This window comes from Pithys albifrons, chromosome 6, assembly GCF_047495875.1.
Source record: "Pithys albifrons albifrons isolate INPA30051 chromosome 6, PitAlb_v1, whole genome shotgun sequence".
Classification (NCBI taxonomy): Eukaryota; Metazoa; Chordata; class Aves; order Passeriformes; family Thamnophilidae; genus Pithys; species Pithys albifrons.
In genome coordinates, this window is record NC_092463.1 from 18,278,654 (window position 1) to 18,291,289 (window position 12,636).

At 43.4% G+C, this 12,636-nt stretch overlaps 1 non-coding gene across 1 annotated transcript; it reads left to right on the forward strand.

Moving 5' to 3' along the window:
- The first annotated feature begins 619 nt into the window (after window positions 1-619).
- TRNAT-UGU (transfer RNA threonine (anticodon UGU)) lies at window positions 620-692 on the forward strand. The gene has a single exon. It is a non-coding gene; the product is annotated as a tRNA-Thr (tRNA).
- The last annotated feature ends 11,944 nt before the right edge of the window (window positions 693-12,636 follow it).

Sequence of the window (12,636 nt, forward strand, 5' to 3'; positions counted from 1 at the left end):
TTCAGCAGCACACTTAAAACCAGGTCCAACTGCATTGCCACCTTCCACCTTTTAGCTGAGGCTTCCACATTCCAGCTCCGAGCTCCATGACCTCTGTGAAGGTGGTTTGCAGGCACCAGGTGAGAGAACTGCCCGGAAGCCCTCTCTGGGGTCCGTGCTCCGTGCTGCAGGGGGTAACGCAACAAGTGATGCTGAGGCTCCGGGGAACACCTCTGGCTGCAGCAGCCTGGCTCAAACTCCCCAACACCCACCCTGTGCAGAAAAGAAACATCCCACACCTGACACTGCTTTGTCACGACAGGGTTTTTTTACTCCTAACCGGTACGAATTAGGCCGCGAGCGCCCGCCCGGTGTGGCGGGCGAGGGGAGGGGCAGGGCGGCCGGGGCGAGGGGACAGACAGGGCGGTCGGCGGCTTCCCGGCGGGCAGGGAGAGGCTGCCGGTGCGCGGCGGGGTCCTCCCGGCGGGCGGGGAGAGTCTCCCGGTGTGCCGCGGGCTCCTCCCGGCGGCGGTGCCGCTGTACGGGGCAGGGCAGGCGCAGGGCCCGGGGCGCCCGGCAGGGGGCGGCGCGGAGGACGGTCTGCGCTCCTCAGATACAGCCGGGAGACAGCTTGAGCGGCGGCTCCATAGCTCAGTGGTTAGAGCACTGGTCTTGTAAACCAGGGGTCGCGAGTTCGATCCTCGCTGGGGCCTCAGGGATTTTTTCACATTGGTTTCTTTTCCCCCTGTTTTTCACGATGGCACAGCCCTTGACTGCACCCGCAAGTAACGAGCCTAATTTTAGGTGTCTTAACCGTGGCGGACTACAGAATTCCGGTGGGTTCCAGGAGCTTTCTGCTAAAGAAAACGCCTTGGAAACAAACACGTTCAGTAAAATCAGTGTTAACAGTAATGCCGGTCGCCAGATTAACTCATGGCTGTGCTTAGTGCCGACAGGGGAGTAGGGAGAACAATGACCTCTTTGGGAAGCAGCGTGGAGATGGCTGAGTAAATATTTGCACAGCTCATGTCACAATTTCCTTGATGGCAGCTTTGGCAAAATACTATTAAGGGGTTTAAAAGGAACAAATTGCCCCTGAGTGGAGAATAAGCTGGACAGGATTATCTGAGTCTTCACAGCTTGTCAGGCAAACCAGGCTGTTGGGTTTATTTCTGTGCTGGAGGCTGGACAGAGGAGGTGTAATGATTTTTTGTCTTTTTTTTTTTCCCCTTTTAGATTACAGAAGGATCTAGAAAGCTCCACAAAAATCCTAAGCAGAGCTCTTCAAAACTATGCATTTGTTTTTTTTCCGAAACCTTGTCAGCAAGGTGTTTGGTTTCTAGCACTGCAAACACGACAGCAATCGTTACTGACATTCAGACAGGGAGATTAATACATGCACTTGGTGAGGGAAAGGGACAACACCTGCAGAGCACAGGCTGCAAGGGGCTCAAACCATGGCAGAGCTGGGGAATAGACAGGCAGCTGCCTCAGGTTGTGGCTTGGCATGCCAGATGTGTGGAGGAGAATCGTGGGCTGCGTTGTAGCACTGCAGCCCATGTTACATCCTCACAGCTCTCATCACAGCTTCTCTCCACCCTCCTTCCTCTGCTGAGAGCAGATGAAAACTGTGAGGATACACGGGGCCCGTGAGTCGCCATTGCTCTGATGAGAGGAGCAGGGGGCTAACAGGCCATTTCCCCCCCGTGTGACTGAAGTCGTTCTAATGCCATGAGACCAAAAAAGCATTTGCATTTGCAGGGGTATAGGATACTTCCACATAAGTATTTGCACAGAATTAAGTCCGTGTTTGCAGCATTGCCTCCCCACCTCATCTAGGAAAAGTGCGTGATCCTAATGTCCCTGTTACCACCTGACTACCATCCTAAGCAATTCCTTGGTTCAGCAGTCCTCCCAGAGTCCTTGTGACAGGTCCATGAAGGTGATGATACATCCCTTCGGAGGATCTGCTCTCCCGGGATCTGGTCGAGGCTGGGTACAGCGTTCCTCTGTTGGCAGGGAGCTGGGTCTCACCATGGCCAACCAGAGCATTACTAGCTCCCTGGGTTAGCACAAGTGGCCTTCAGAAGTCATGCGTGTAGTTCTAGAGGCTGCACGGTTTGCTTAGTCCCTGTCCCAGGCTCCTCCAGAACAGACGTGAGAGGGCTCCCCAGCTGCTGGTCGGCACAGCCCGGGGCGATCGATGTCTGCGGCAGGGACGGGGCTGCCGCACTTCAGCCATGGCAGGGAAGATCATGCCCCAACTCCTGGCTGCAGCGTTCCCCACGTCCACCGAGTACCATAAGAACAGGGCTTAGCTATTCCCGTCCGTTGGAGTTAGAAATGGGAGCTGCGGCGGGTGCTTTTCTAGAGCGCTGCCGGGATGCCCGGTGAGCCTTGTGGACGGGCAGTGGGGGCTCAGTCCCGAGTGGGCACCGGAGCTTCCATGGCAGGGCTGCCCAGTGGGAGACGCGGGCACCGCCGGGCCCCGCGTTACATAAGCGGGGGAGCGGCCGATGCCGCCGGAGGCCTCCAGGGGGAGAGCCAGCTCCTTCCAGCGGGAAAGACGGCTCCCAGGAAAAGGGAGGGAGGAGGGAAGGGAGAGCCCCCACCTTCGAGATGTCGGGCGAGTGGAGCGACCCACACCCCCGCCTTTGCCTCCGCTCGGTCATTCCCGGACGCGCCTCTCCCGCCGTGCCGGGGCCGGTGGCCGCGGGCGGCAGCGAGCGGTGGGCGCAGGCAGCTGGACGAGCCCTGGGGACGAACCCCGAGTTTTCTGCGGGTGCCATCGAATTTCCATTTCCCAAAGATGTTTCCTCACCAATAAACAGCGCCTCTTTTAAAACAGCGGAGTGAAGAGTCTTGCTCTGCCGCCCTATGGCACACGGCAGAGCGGGTGCGGGATGGGGCGCGTCGTCTGCACCTCTCCTGGCTCCTGACTATCCGGTGCCCAGAGCCATCGGTGCCACGGCCCCGGCCCTCAGTGCATCCGCGCCCTGACATCTGTGGAAAGCAGGAGTTGCACCCAGTCCTCCTCCGAGCTGGTCTCTCCTGCCTGCTCCATTCTCCACGGGACACCACAGCACCCCTGTGATTCCCAAATTTCCTCCACTCTCTGCAAGTGGTGCCATCCACACTCGATTCCTTACTATAAAGGAAGCTTTTTTAGTTGCTGAAGGTGAGAAACAGGCCAAAGCTTTTCTCAAAAATGCTGAGGTGACCTTCACTAGGCCCAGTAATACAGTAATTGGTGATGTCAGGAAATGTCTGTACAGTTTGTTTCTACGAGCTGTGGTGAGGGGCCTGAATAGTACTAATTGTGTTTCCATTTTGGACTACTAGCAGAGCCCCTAGGAATTACCACAGTGTATGGAAAGACAGATACCTTGCCATTGCTGCCAGGCATTCTGAACTCATCTTGGAGATATTTCTTCTTGTTATGTTTTTCTTCCAGGAAATTTATACCCATCTTGCAGTTTATAATCTGATGATGGGAACGCCAGGTCCTGGCAGTACAGAATCTAGGCACAATACAATAGGTTTGAACATAATGAAATGCATACAGCAGTACAGGGTGTGGTCCTTTAAAAATTTTGCATGCATGCGTGATTTATTATGACTTGAGAATGTCTGAAAAATAGCAACAGAGCTTCAGTTTAGAAAGGATGAAGCACTGCTCCTTTAGAATCTATGGATGTTATGCATAGACAAAAAATCCCTCCTGACATCACTAAACTCAATGGACTCTTAGATTATTACAATATTTCTGACTTTCAGGTGACCCAAAATTAGCATGCAAGTAGAACTAGTCTTAGGGACAAGTTGAAGTTTAAATAAAATTTAGAATTGTGACTCTAAAGTATTAGGGGAAAAAAAAGGTAATTTAGCTTTCTTGCCTACTTCTCTTGGACTGATTCTCTAAATTTATCTAGTTCCAGCTTACTGTAATATGAATTAATCCAGAGACTGTAAATGGAGAACTTCTACTGTAAAATAAGGCTGGTGTCAACTGCCTTTGAAGCAGAGGAGCTGCTCTGCAACGGAGCTGTCAGACCACTACTGACTGCCCATCTGCATACACCTGATTAACTCTCAGTCAGACTCTGTGCATAGGCTTCTCACAAGTAAATTCCTTCTGCAGATAGACCCAAGAGTTGTTACTCTTCATCATCCTGTTACAGACTATTTTTGGACAAGAATGCTGTTGCTTGCAATCCCCATGCTGTGTCTGTTAATGACCATGGTGCCTGCATGTGTAAACACTCATAAATCATGTTATGTTTGTTCCCTCCTGACAAGAGTCTATGAATATATCTGCTTATTCCCTTCAGAGGACTGGTACTGTTGATTCCATCGAAACAACTTTAATCCATACCAAAACCCACTGATAGAAATTACTGTAGAGAAACCCACAAGGATGAGTATTTTGTACTGCTTGTAGCAGCTATATAGAGACAGCTGTCTCTACTAGCATGCTAATATTTTGTTTGATTGGTAAAACACAGCATTGAAAAGCCCTACAGTTGAACTGTGTTATAATGAAAGCATAAGCATGAGCCCACCCTTCTGTAGAGGCTTCTTCAAGGCAAGAATGTTGTTTCTATGCTTAATTTACATTGAAAGCACTGTGTGCTCTTAAAACAAACTAAATAAGATGAGAAACCTTAATTTCAAGATGCTGAAGTGCAATCTATGAGAACCCTTCCTTGTAGATTAGAAATTCCTCAGCTATTGAGGACTTTTTAAGCTTTGAGTTATGTAAGTATCACAGTTTGTTTGGGCTTGTCATTTTAGAATTATCTGTGTAAGAACTTGGGATGTGCATGTTAATTTGCAGCAAAGTATTTACAGTTACTACTTGTAACCTGTTTTGTTCTAAATGGAAAGCATCTCCAAGAACTGACTACACTAAGAATATCTACTGTACTTGCCAAAGTGAGCTTCCAGGAAGATCACTGATAATTGGAAGAGTAAAACCAGATGATTTTCAATATATATGTTTGGTTTGGTTTTTAAATCTTGGATTTGCAAAGAAGCAATGATATTTCCATCCAGCTATTGTTCCAGATATTATTTGAGTTAGAGCTTCTTCACTGCTTTTTGATCATTAGTCAATTAAACTGTAAGTGGTTTTAGTGAGTCAGAAAGAGTTTTGCTTTCTGGTGCAGAGAACCCTGCCTTTGGTAACATACTCTCTGCTGGCAGGCTGCTTAGAAAAAGTTTGAGAAAACTCTCCTTGCTTCATTTATGTTTTGAACATAAAGGGGTTTTCCTATGATTTCTGTATTTTTGCTTGTATTTGATGAGTTTCCTGAGCTATGCAGACCCATTATCCCATGAAGCTGATGGAAGTGCTGGTATATTTGGGTCCTCTTTCAATGAATAATAGCCATTATTCAGTGTTAAACTTTACAAATGACAATCACAGTGCCCAGGCAGATTTCCAGGGCAATCAGACATGTGTGTGCCAGCAGAGCTTCATTTCACCTTCACCTTGCAAAAAAGCTCTGTTTAAGTCTGCCAATTTTTTTTTTTAACTACTCAGGCTGGATTATTATGAAAAAAAGCTCGTTCAGATGTTATAATTAGCTGCTTAATAACTGCAGGCTCTTTACCAGCAGAACAGCAGGAACAGAACTGGAAAGTGCTGTCATCACTGCTCTAAAATCATCTGATTGTCCCTTGAAAACATTTCTGCTGTGTGCTGGCCTGCACAACATGTTTCTACTGCCTCCTTTGTGTCCTCAGAGGGTAAACTTGTCTGCTTTTTTTACCAAAAATCAGACTTTTGTGTTGCTGTAGATGGGATTCTCAGAAGTGGCGAAATACCTGAATGAGCTTTGGCTTATCCGTGTCAGGTACAAATATCTGTGAAATGCAGCACTGAGTCAGTGTCCAGCACCATGGACTGGCTTTTTTGGCCAAGCTGACCTTCTCATGGTTTTCTTCAAGTGTACCTTATGGCTGGTAGCCTTGTGTTGAGATTTCTTCTCTGCTGCTCAGAACTTGGAATGTGGGCTATTTGTGTTAGCACTGTAATGATAATAACCTTACAGGCAATGTTTTGGACCTGATAGAAACTGCGGAGATAAACCCTTGACATTAGAAATAAGGGATTTTTAATGCCAAGTTTCCACTGTGATTTTCATCTCTCTGCCCCCTCCCTTCAGCATAGCTTGCTTAGCACAGCAGCATGTCTGCTCAATTCCCCTCCAGTCAGTCTCTGGAAAAGCAGGCTGCTGAGGTATTACAGGTGACTGCCACAAACTGGGGCTGTTACAGTACACAGCTTCATATAATGCACACAGGGCTGCATTCCAGCTGTGCTTCAGGGACCAGGGCAACTTGCTGTGCAGCTTTGCAGAGGAATTAGTGACTTTATTCAAGCACAGCAACATCAATCATGAAGAATCAATTCTTGCTCCTCCCCTCAGAGCTGCAAAGTGCCAGGGGCCAGCTGCCCTCAAAGAGAGTTGATAAACACATCTGAGGAAATGTCAGACTGGTTCAGGCAAACTTAATACTCCTAAACCACTACTGACAAAAGCCCGTAACTCATCCAGCCCTCAGTGATGCTGCTGTAACAGCTCAAGCCTCTGATCCAGCATGTCTTTTATCCATTTCTCCATCCTTCCCTGGGGTTTCCACGCATCCTTGCTCCCTTGGCTTCATGCTACTTTGACCCTTCATTTGCATTTATCTCTTACTATTCTGATCTGCTTTTTTAAAGACGGTCTTTAATTTATATCTCCTTGTTGCTTAATCCCACCACAAAAGCCCTTAGAAATGCTTTTTCAACACACTCTCACAGACAAGTTCAATCTTTTTATTTTTTAAATGCCACTCCCAATAGATAGATTTTCCTCAGATGATTTTTCATTTTCCTTTTTTTTTATTTTTTGAAAGACATTTCTATCCCACTACTCCATCATTTCCAATGCCATTTAATACTCAGCTCGGCTTTTGTGCTTCTTCAGGGTTTCAATTTCCTTTTGGCTAAGAGAAACTAGGTGAAGATGTAATGCAGCTGGACAATTAGCCACTAAAAATAGTTTGCTAAAGGTCTGGGCAATACAGAGACCACTATAAACATGAGATTTGCAGATGATGTGGATTCAGGCTGAGTAGTTTCCTTAATCCTCAGTGCTCTGCTGAATGATTTCCTAAGGCTACTTTTTAATAAACATTCCTAAACCATCTATATTCTCCTGCTAACCACAATCCCCAAACTTCAGTTGCCCACCATGGCCTACAGAATTAAAATTACAAATAAAATTCTAAAATAATATAATTGTGACATCTGCATTGTTTTGTCTCATAAAAATGGTGTCATATTTTCTTAAGTCGAAGTGACTTCAGCATCAGTTATTTAGTGGTAGCTGAATTAGATTAGTAAAGTTAAAGTCCAGTGGAACTGTGTAACTAGGATTTGAGACCTGTTTTGTTCAGCTGTGTCTCTTGGTTCAGTGTATTTAATTCAAATGAAAGCAATGACAATCACTTATACTTCGTGCTTTGTGGCAGCTTGCTCAGTCAGCGTTTCACTCATACCTACCACAGAACTTGCATTGGCATCATCCTGAGGAAATGTTGTCTAGATGCTAAGTAAGGACCTCAGCGTTTGGCTGTCAGTGATGACAAGTTCATTAGTGTATGTGTAAGTATTGCATGGCTGGAAGGAACCGTACTGACACTGAATGTCACTGAAGTGTAAGACTAAGAGCAGAAGCAATTCTAAGAGCAAGAATTACACTCTAAGTTCTACACAAGCTTGGTTTTTAAGGGTAAGTTAAAAGGTACAGCTTTTTAGCTTATGACATCAGGATGGAAAGTTACTAAATTCTGTTCTAGACAGAGTGTTTATTTTTATTTATCACATGCCCTGAATTTCTGAGATGTGGTTTTTTCAAAGCTGCAGACAATTCATAAAATTGTTTGTATTTATAAAGATCTCAAATAAAGATTATTTAATTAGTGAAACTGTTGGAGTTTTGGCTAAAACAAGGTTATTGTGTGATTCTTCATTAATTCATTACCTTTTAATGCACAATCATTCCTGCTTCACTTAATATTGGCTCTCAATTTTCTCTAATTTTTAAGTGTTTCCCAAAAAAAACACCCTAAAATACCTCAGAACATTTCCTTGCCTTGGTTTTCTGATCTTGCAATGTGAAATTGTGTTTTCTAATGCTAGCCAGTAGTTTTTGTGCGGAAAGAAGCATGAGGTTTCTGATATACCACAGTAAGCACTGAAGAGTTTTGTGATAGCAGAGTGATGGTGAAAAAACAGGGAAAAGAAAACCTTGAAGACGCTGAGAGCTGTTTGCCCAAACCAGGTTTTCTGTTTTCCTGAGGCTTACAAAGCATGGTAACAATGCAAAGTTCCAGCTAATATAAAGGATTATCAGACCTATCATCTTGATGAGGCTTACCTACTGAAAAATTAGTGAAGGATATAATTACACTGGTTGTTACCTGCATTCCAGATTATTGTCTGTGACAATATAATTATTTCAGTTAAGCTGTAAAAAGCCAGCCAACCAATTAGTTCAGGAGAACTATTCAAAACACTGTCCATGGGGTTATTATCATTAAATTCCTAACATACGTCACCTGTGCTTCAAACTCAAATTCTAGTGTAGCTTGCTCCACATGAACTGGCAAATGCAAGGACCTGGCAATATTGCAAGGAGTAGACCAGAGGCCCTCTTGCTCTAAAGCTGATGAAAGATTTTCTTGAAATTTTTAGCCAGTCACAAGAAGCAGTTGAGGCTGGGTGGACAAAGAGAAAGTGCTACAGAGGAACCAGATGAGTCTGTTGAATCCAAAACACTAATAAATTTCTGAGCTGCAAGTCTTCCCTAATGAGGTCTCAGCAGTGCTATCAACAGGAGTGAACTCTGTAGTGTCTCAGGGGCTGCATCTCTCTCATGTCTTGACATTTAGTCAGTCCACATCACAGTAGAAAAGAGCTACCTGTCACCTTTACAGCTTAACCTGTAGTACAAGCACTCACAAACTGTAGCATTTGTGTCACTGCTATAAACCAGTGAGGGAGAAGACACCAGAGGAGATTTCTTCAGAATGCTGCAAGTGTACAGAATCAGAGGCTTATTTTTCCCTTTCCCCCTGACCTCATGACTGCTTCTCAAAAGGCTTTCCCTGCAGATCCTTCACCATCCTTGCGGCCCTCCTTTGGATGCTCCAAAATAGCTGAATAATTTTTTTATATTGTGGTGCCTAAAACTGCACTCAGTACTCAAGTTATCTGCCATTACAATATTGTTAATTACAAGCATTCCTTTGTACTGTTTGCTTTTGGATGAAATCTTACTCCTTTTTTTGAGTGTGCCTGTAGACAAGCCCAGGGGGGACTCCTGCCAGTAACCTAATTTCTGTGACACCACAAAGGCCCCAGGCAGAACCTATAGATCAGTTTCTACTTGAAGTTAAATTTGATAAGGTAAGTGATAATTTCAAACCCTCCTGAGGGAAAGATGAGTGTTTCATGGTCTAGTAGCTGTCCCTGACTTTGGTTATTGAAAGAAAATAACTCATAGGAAAGCTGATGAAAAAAGAAGCATTTTAGGCAGAGAATATTTATTATAAAGATGTAGTTTTACTTCATGGTTATAATGGAACCTACCAGTTTATCTCCTGATTTTAAAAATGAGAAAAGAAACTGTCTTAACTTGTTTTATTGTTAAAGACTATTATTATTTATTAATAAAAAGCTTAGAAAAGTCTGAAGAACATGCACAAAAATATAGTGAACTATGTCCAGATGTAATACAGGGCTTAGGCACATGTGAGCCAATCCAATGTGATCCAATTATCTATGGCAGCCTGTCAGCTGGAGTTACTATAGGGGACTGCATGTATGCTTCAATTGCTCAGATAATTGCCCAGTTCATGTATGCCAGTTGATGAAAATCAGTAACTTAGGAATGTAAGTAACTTTCTGATACTCTGTGTAAACAAATGTACATCTCTTTGTAAACAATATACACGTGCAAAATAATGCATTTCATGTATTCAAATAATCCCTTCCTTCTTCCCAAATTATCCATTTTATGGTAATTTCATATATATTGAAATTTAGGACTTGTAGTTAATGGTCTGAAAGTATTCATTCTGTCACTGTGGGTTTGTATAAATATATAATTGTACAATCTGTGAATTGGTGAATATTTTGATAAAATTGCAGCTACTTCCAATTCTAAACTGTGAAGGTGAGCTGGATGGGAATGTGGTTCTACCACCTGGGACTAAGTGTTACCGGACCTTCAGCACAGGCTCAGCACAACCAGGTTGAATTTGTTTGCTGTACTTCAAGGGTATAAGACAGGTATTTGTTCCCTTCTTTCTACTGACATGCTGAAGAGGTTGAGATGCCCTATGAGAGAGACACTTTTTTCCACCTGCCAAAGGCATAGGATCTGCAGGCCAAAGGGTACAAGGGAAGTGAAACTCAGGCATAGCCAGATGCCACAGCGATGCAGCACAATACCAACCACTATATCCTAGGAATAGTTTGATTTACAGACGGGGATAAAGCTGCTAATTGCATTGGCAGTCACTGACAATCAGAGTCACTGGAACACAGTCATTGCTACTCCCCTCTATCCTGACAGCACCAGTCCCCCAGCATAGGCAGAGAACCAGCTTAGCAGCTGCTCCCCAGCAGAGCTGTTTTAGTGCTTCCAGACCTACCATCTGTCTCCAGCTCCATCAGTTGGTTGATGATAAGTGCAGTTAAGGTCTGGGATGCTTCCTCTGCACAGGGGTGCTCTTGATGCTTGCAAGAAATCACCTCTTCCCAATACAGGTGTGCTGAGAGCAGAAGTTCTGAGCTGTGAAGGATTTCAGTATTTCAAAAGCTGGTGCAATTTCAAGCTGGAATTGAGAATAATACTGACTGTTCTTTGAGCAGATGTTTTCCACAGCTGATGGGATTATTTTATGGTAATATAATAAAAGTCTTATTACCTGAGTTTGTTTGTGAAGGTTGACTGAGACTGCAACAACTTCAGTAAACTGAACATCCATTTTCTCTATTACTTTCTTCCACCCAAAAAAGGAAGATTATTCTGAAAAGCCAAGTTATTCACTTGTAAAGAACTTAGCTTGGTTTAGCATGCTTTGTTTTGATAAACACAAGCTTGCTGTTTGTTACCATTTTATATCTCTAGATGTCTATACACAGATTTTTTCATATTTTGTTGTGGTATCATTCCAGGTATTAAACTTACACCGAGTAACCTACAAGCTTCCATCTTTTTCTTTTCCCTTTCTGTGAAAGAATACTGTAGTTGTTCTCATCAGTCATCTGTGTCAGATAGCATGATCCTTGTGGGTCCCTTCCAGCTCAGAATAGTCTGTGTAAATTCTGTGTGTAAATACTTCTTAGTATTCTAAAGTGAATTTCATCAGGCTCTGTTATCATGGACAAGTCACAACTAAATATTTGTTATCTGTTCTTTTCTAATTCTGGCCAGTGTTCCACACCACTGAAATGTGTTAAAAATCTGATCATAAATACTCTTTTTATGAAGGCTCAGAGACTGAACACTTTGTCCTTTTACATTCTTTCATACATTTTTCACCATTCCTCCTTAAGACCAGTTCAATGCTCACCAACTTTTATCCTGAATGTGTCTGTAAAAGCTTTTCTCACTGCCTTTTATGCCTTTTGCTCGTTACATTTCATTTTATGCTTCAGATTTTCTTATGTTATCTGCAAATCAGTTTGAGCTGTGTTCAGTGATTGTCTGTGGTTTCATTTTTAAACAGTATTTTTTGATTTTTAGGTCATTAGTAAGCTTCTGATGTTCTTGATATTGATAATTTACAATACATCTTATCTCTGCTCTGCAGAGGAATAACCTGCAGTTCTATCAATATAGAATACTGCTACATTCTATCCCCAAAAATGGCAAAAAATTATTGCAACACTGTCTGAACTTTTTTCCAATTTTATTTTATAAAACAGAAATAGTAGAAAATCCCATTTCAGAAGAATGTGGATTTTGACAGCCTGCATATAAGACTAAAATAAGATTTCATCAAACTTTTTGCAGCTAACTGCTATTTTAATAATAGTGCTTCAAAAATGGACAAGATCCACAGGAACGGGAGAAAGAGGAAATAAAAACAGTCTGAATATATGACCAGAACATCAGATAGTGCTCCATTACAGCAATGCTATCGGTAACTTACTGACAATAGAGATCTGCAGAGAAAGCCCTTCTTGCCTTCTGAAGCGTAGAAGTGCATGTGGGAGATCCATATCAAGGAACAATCAGGCTGCCCTTAAGCCATTTCTATAGGGAATGCAGATCATCTTGGCCAGGTAGCAGAACTGTAAAACTTTTTCTATATGCCCAAGTTACCCCTGATAATCTGCCAGGCCTGGTTTATACGTGAACTGTGTATGCTTTTGCTGGACAACTCGGGTTTTTGTTTCTAGCTAAGGTAGTGAATTCTGTCATGTGAATGAAGTCCAATTAAGAACAAATCAGTCAATGAGAACTGTTAAAATAGGGAAAGATGGTTTGTTTGGAACAGTAGAACTTAAGCCCAATAGATGTATATCTGATTTTAGCATGAATTATCTTTAGAATTCTGTCCTGATATTCTTTGTTGCTTAACTTAAAT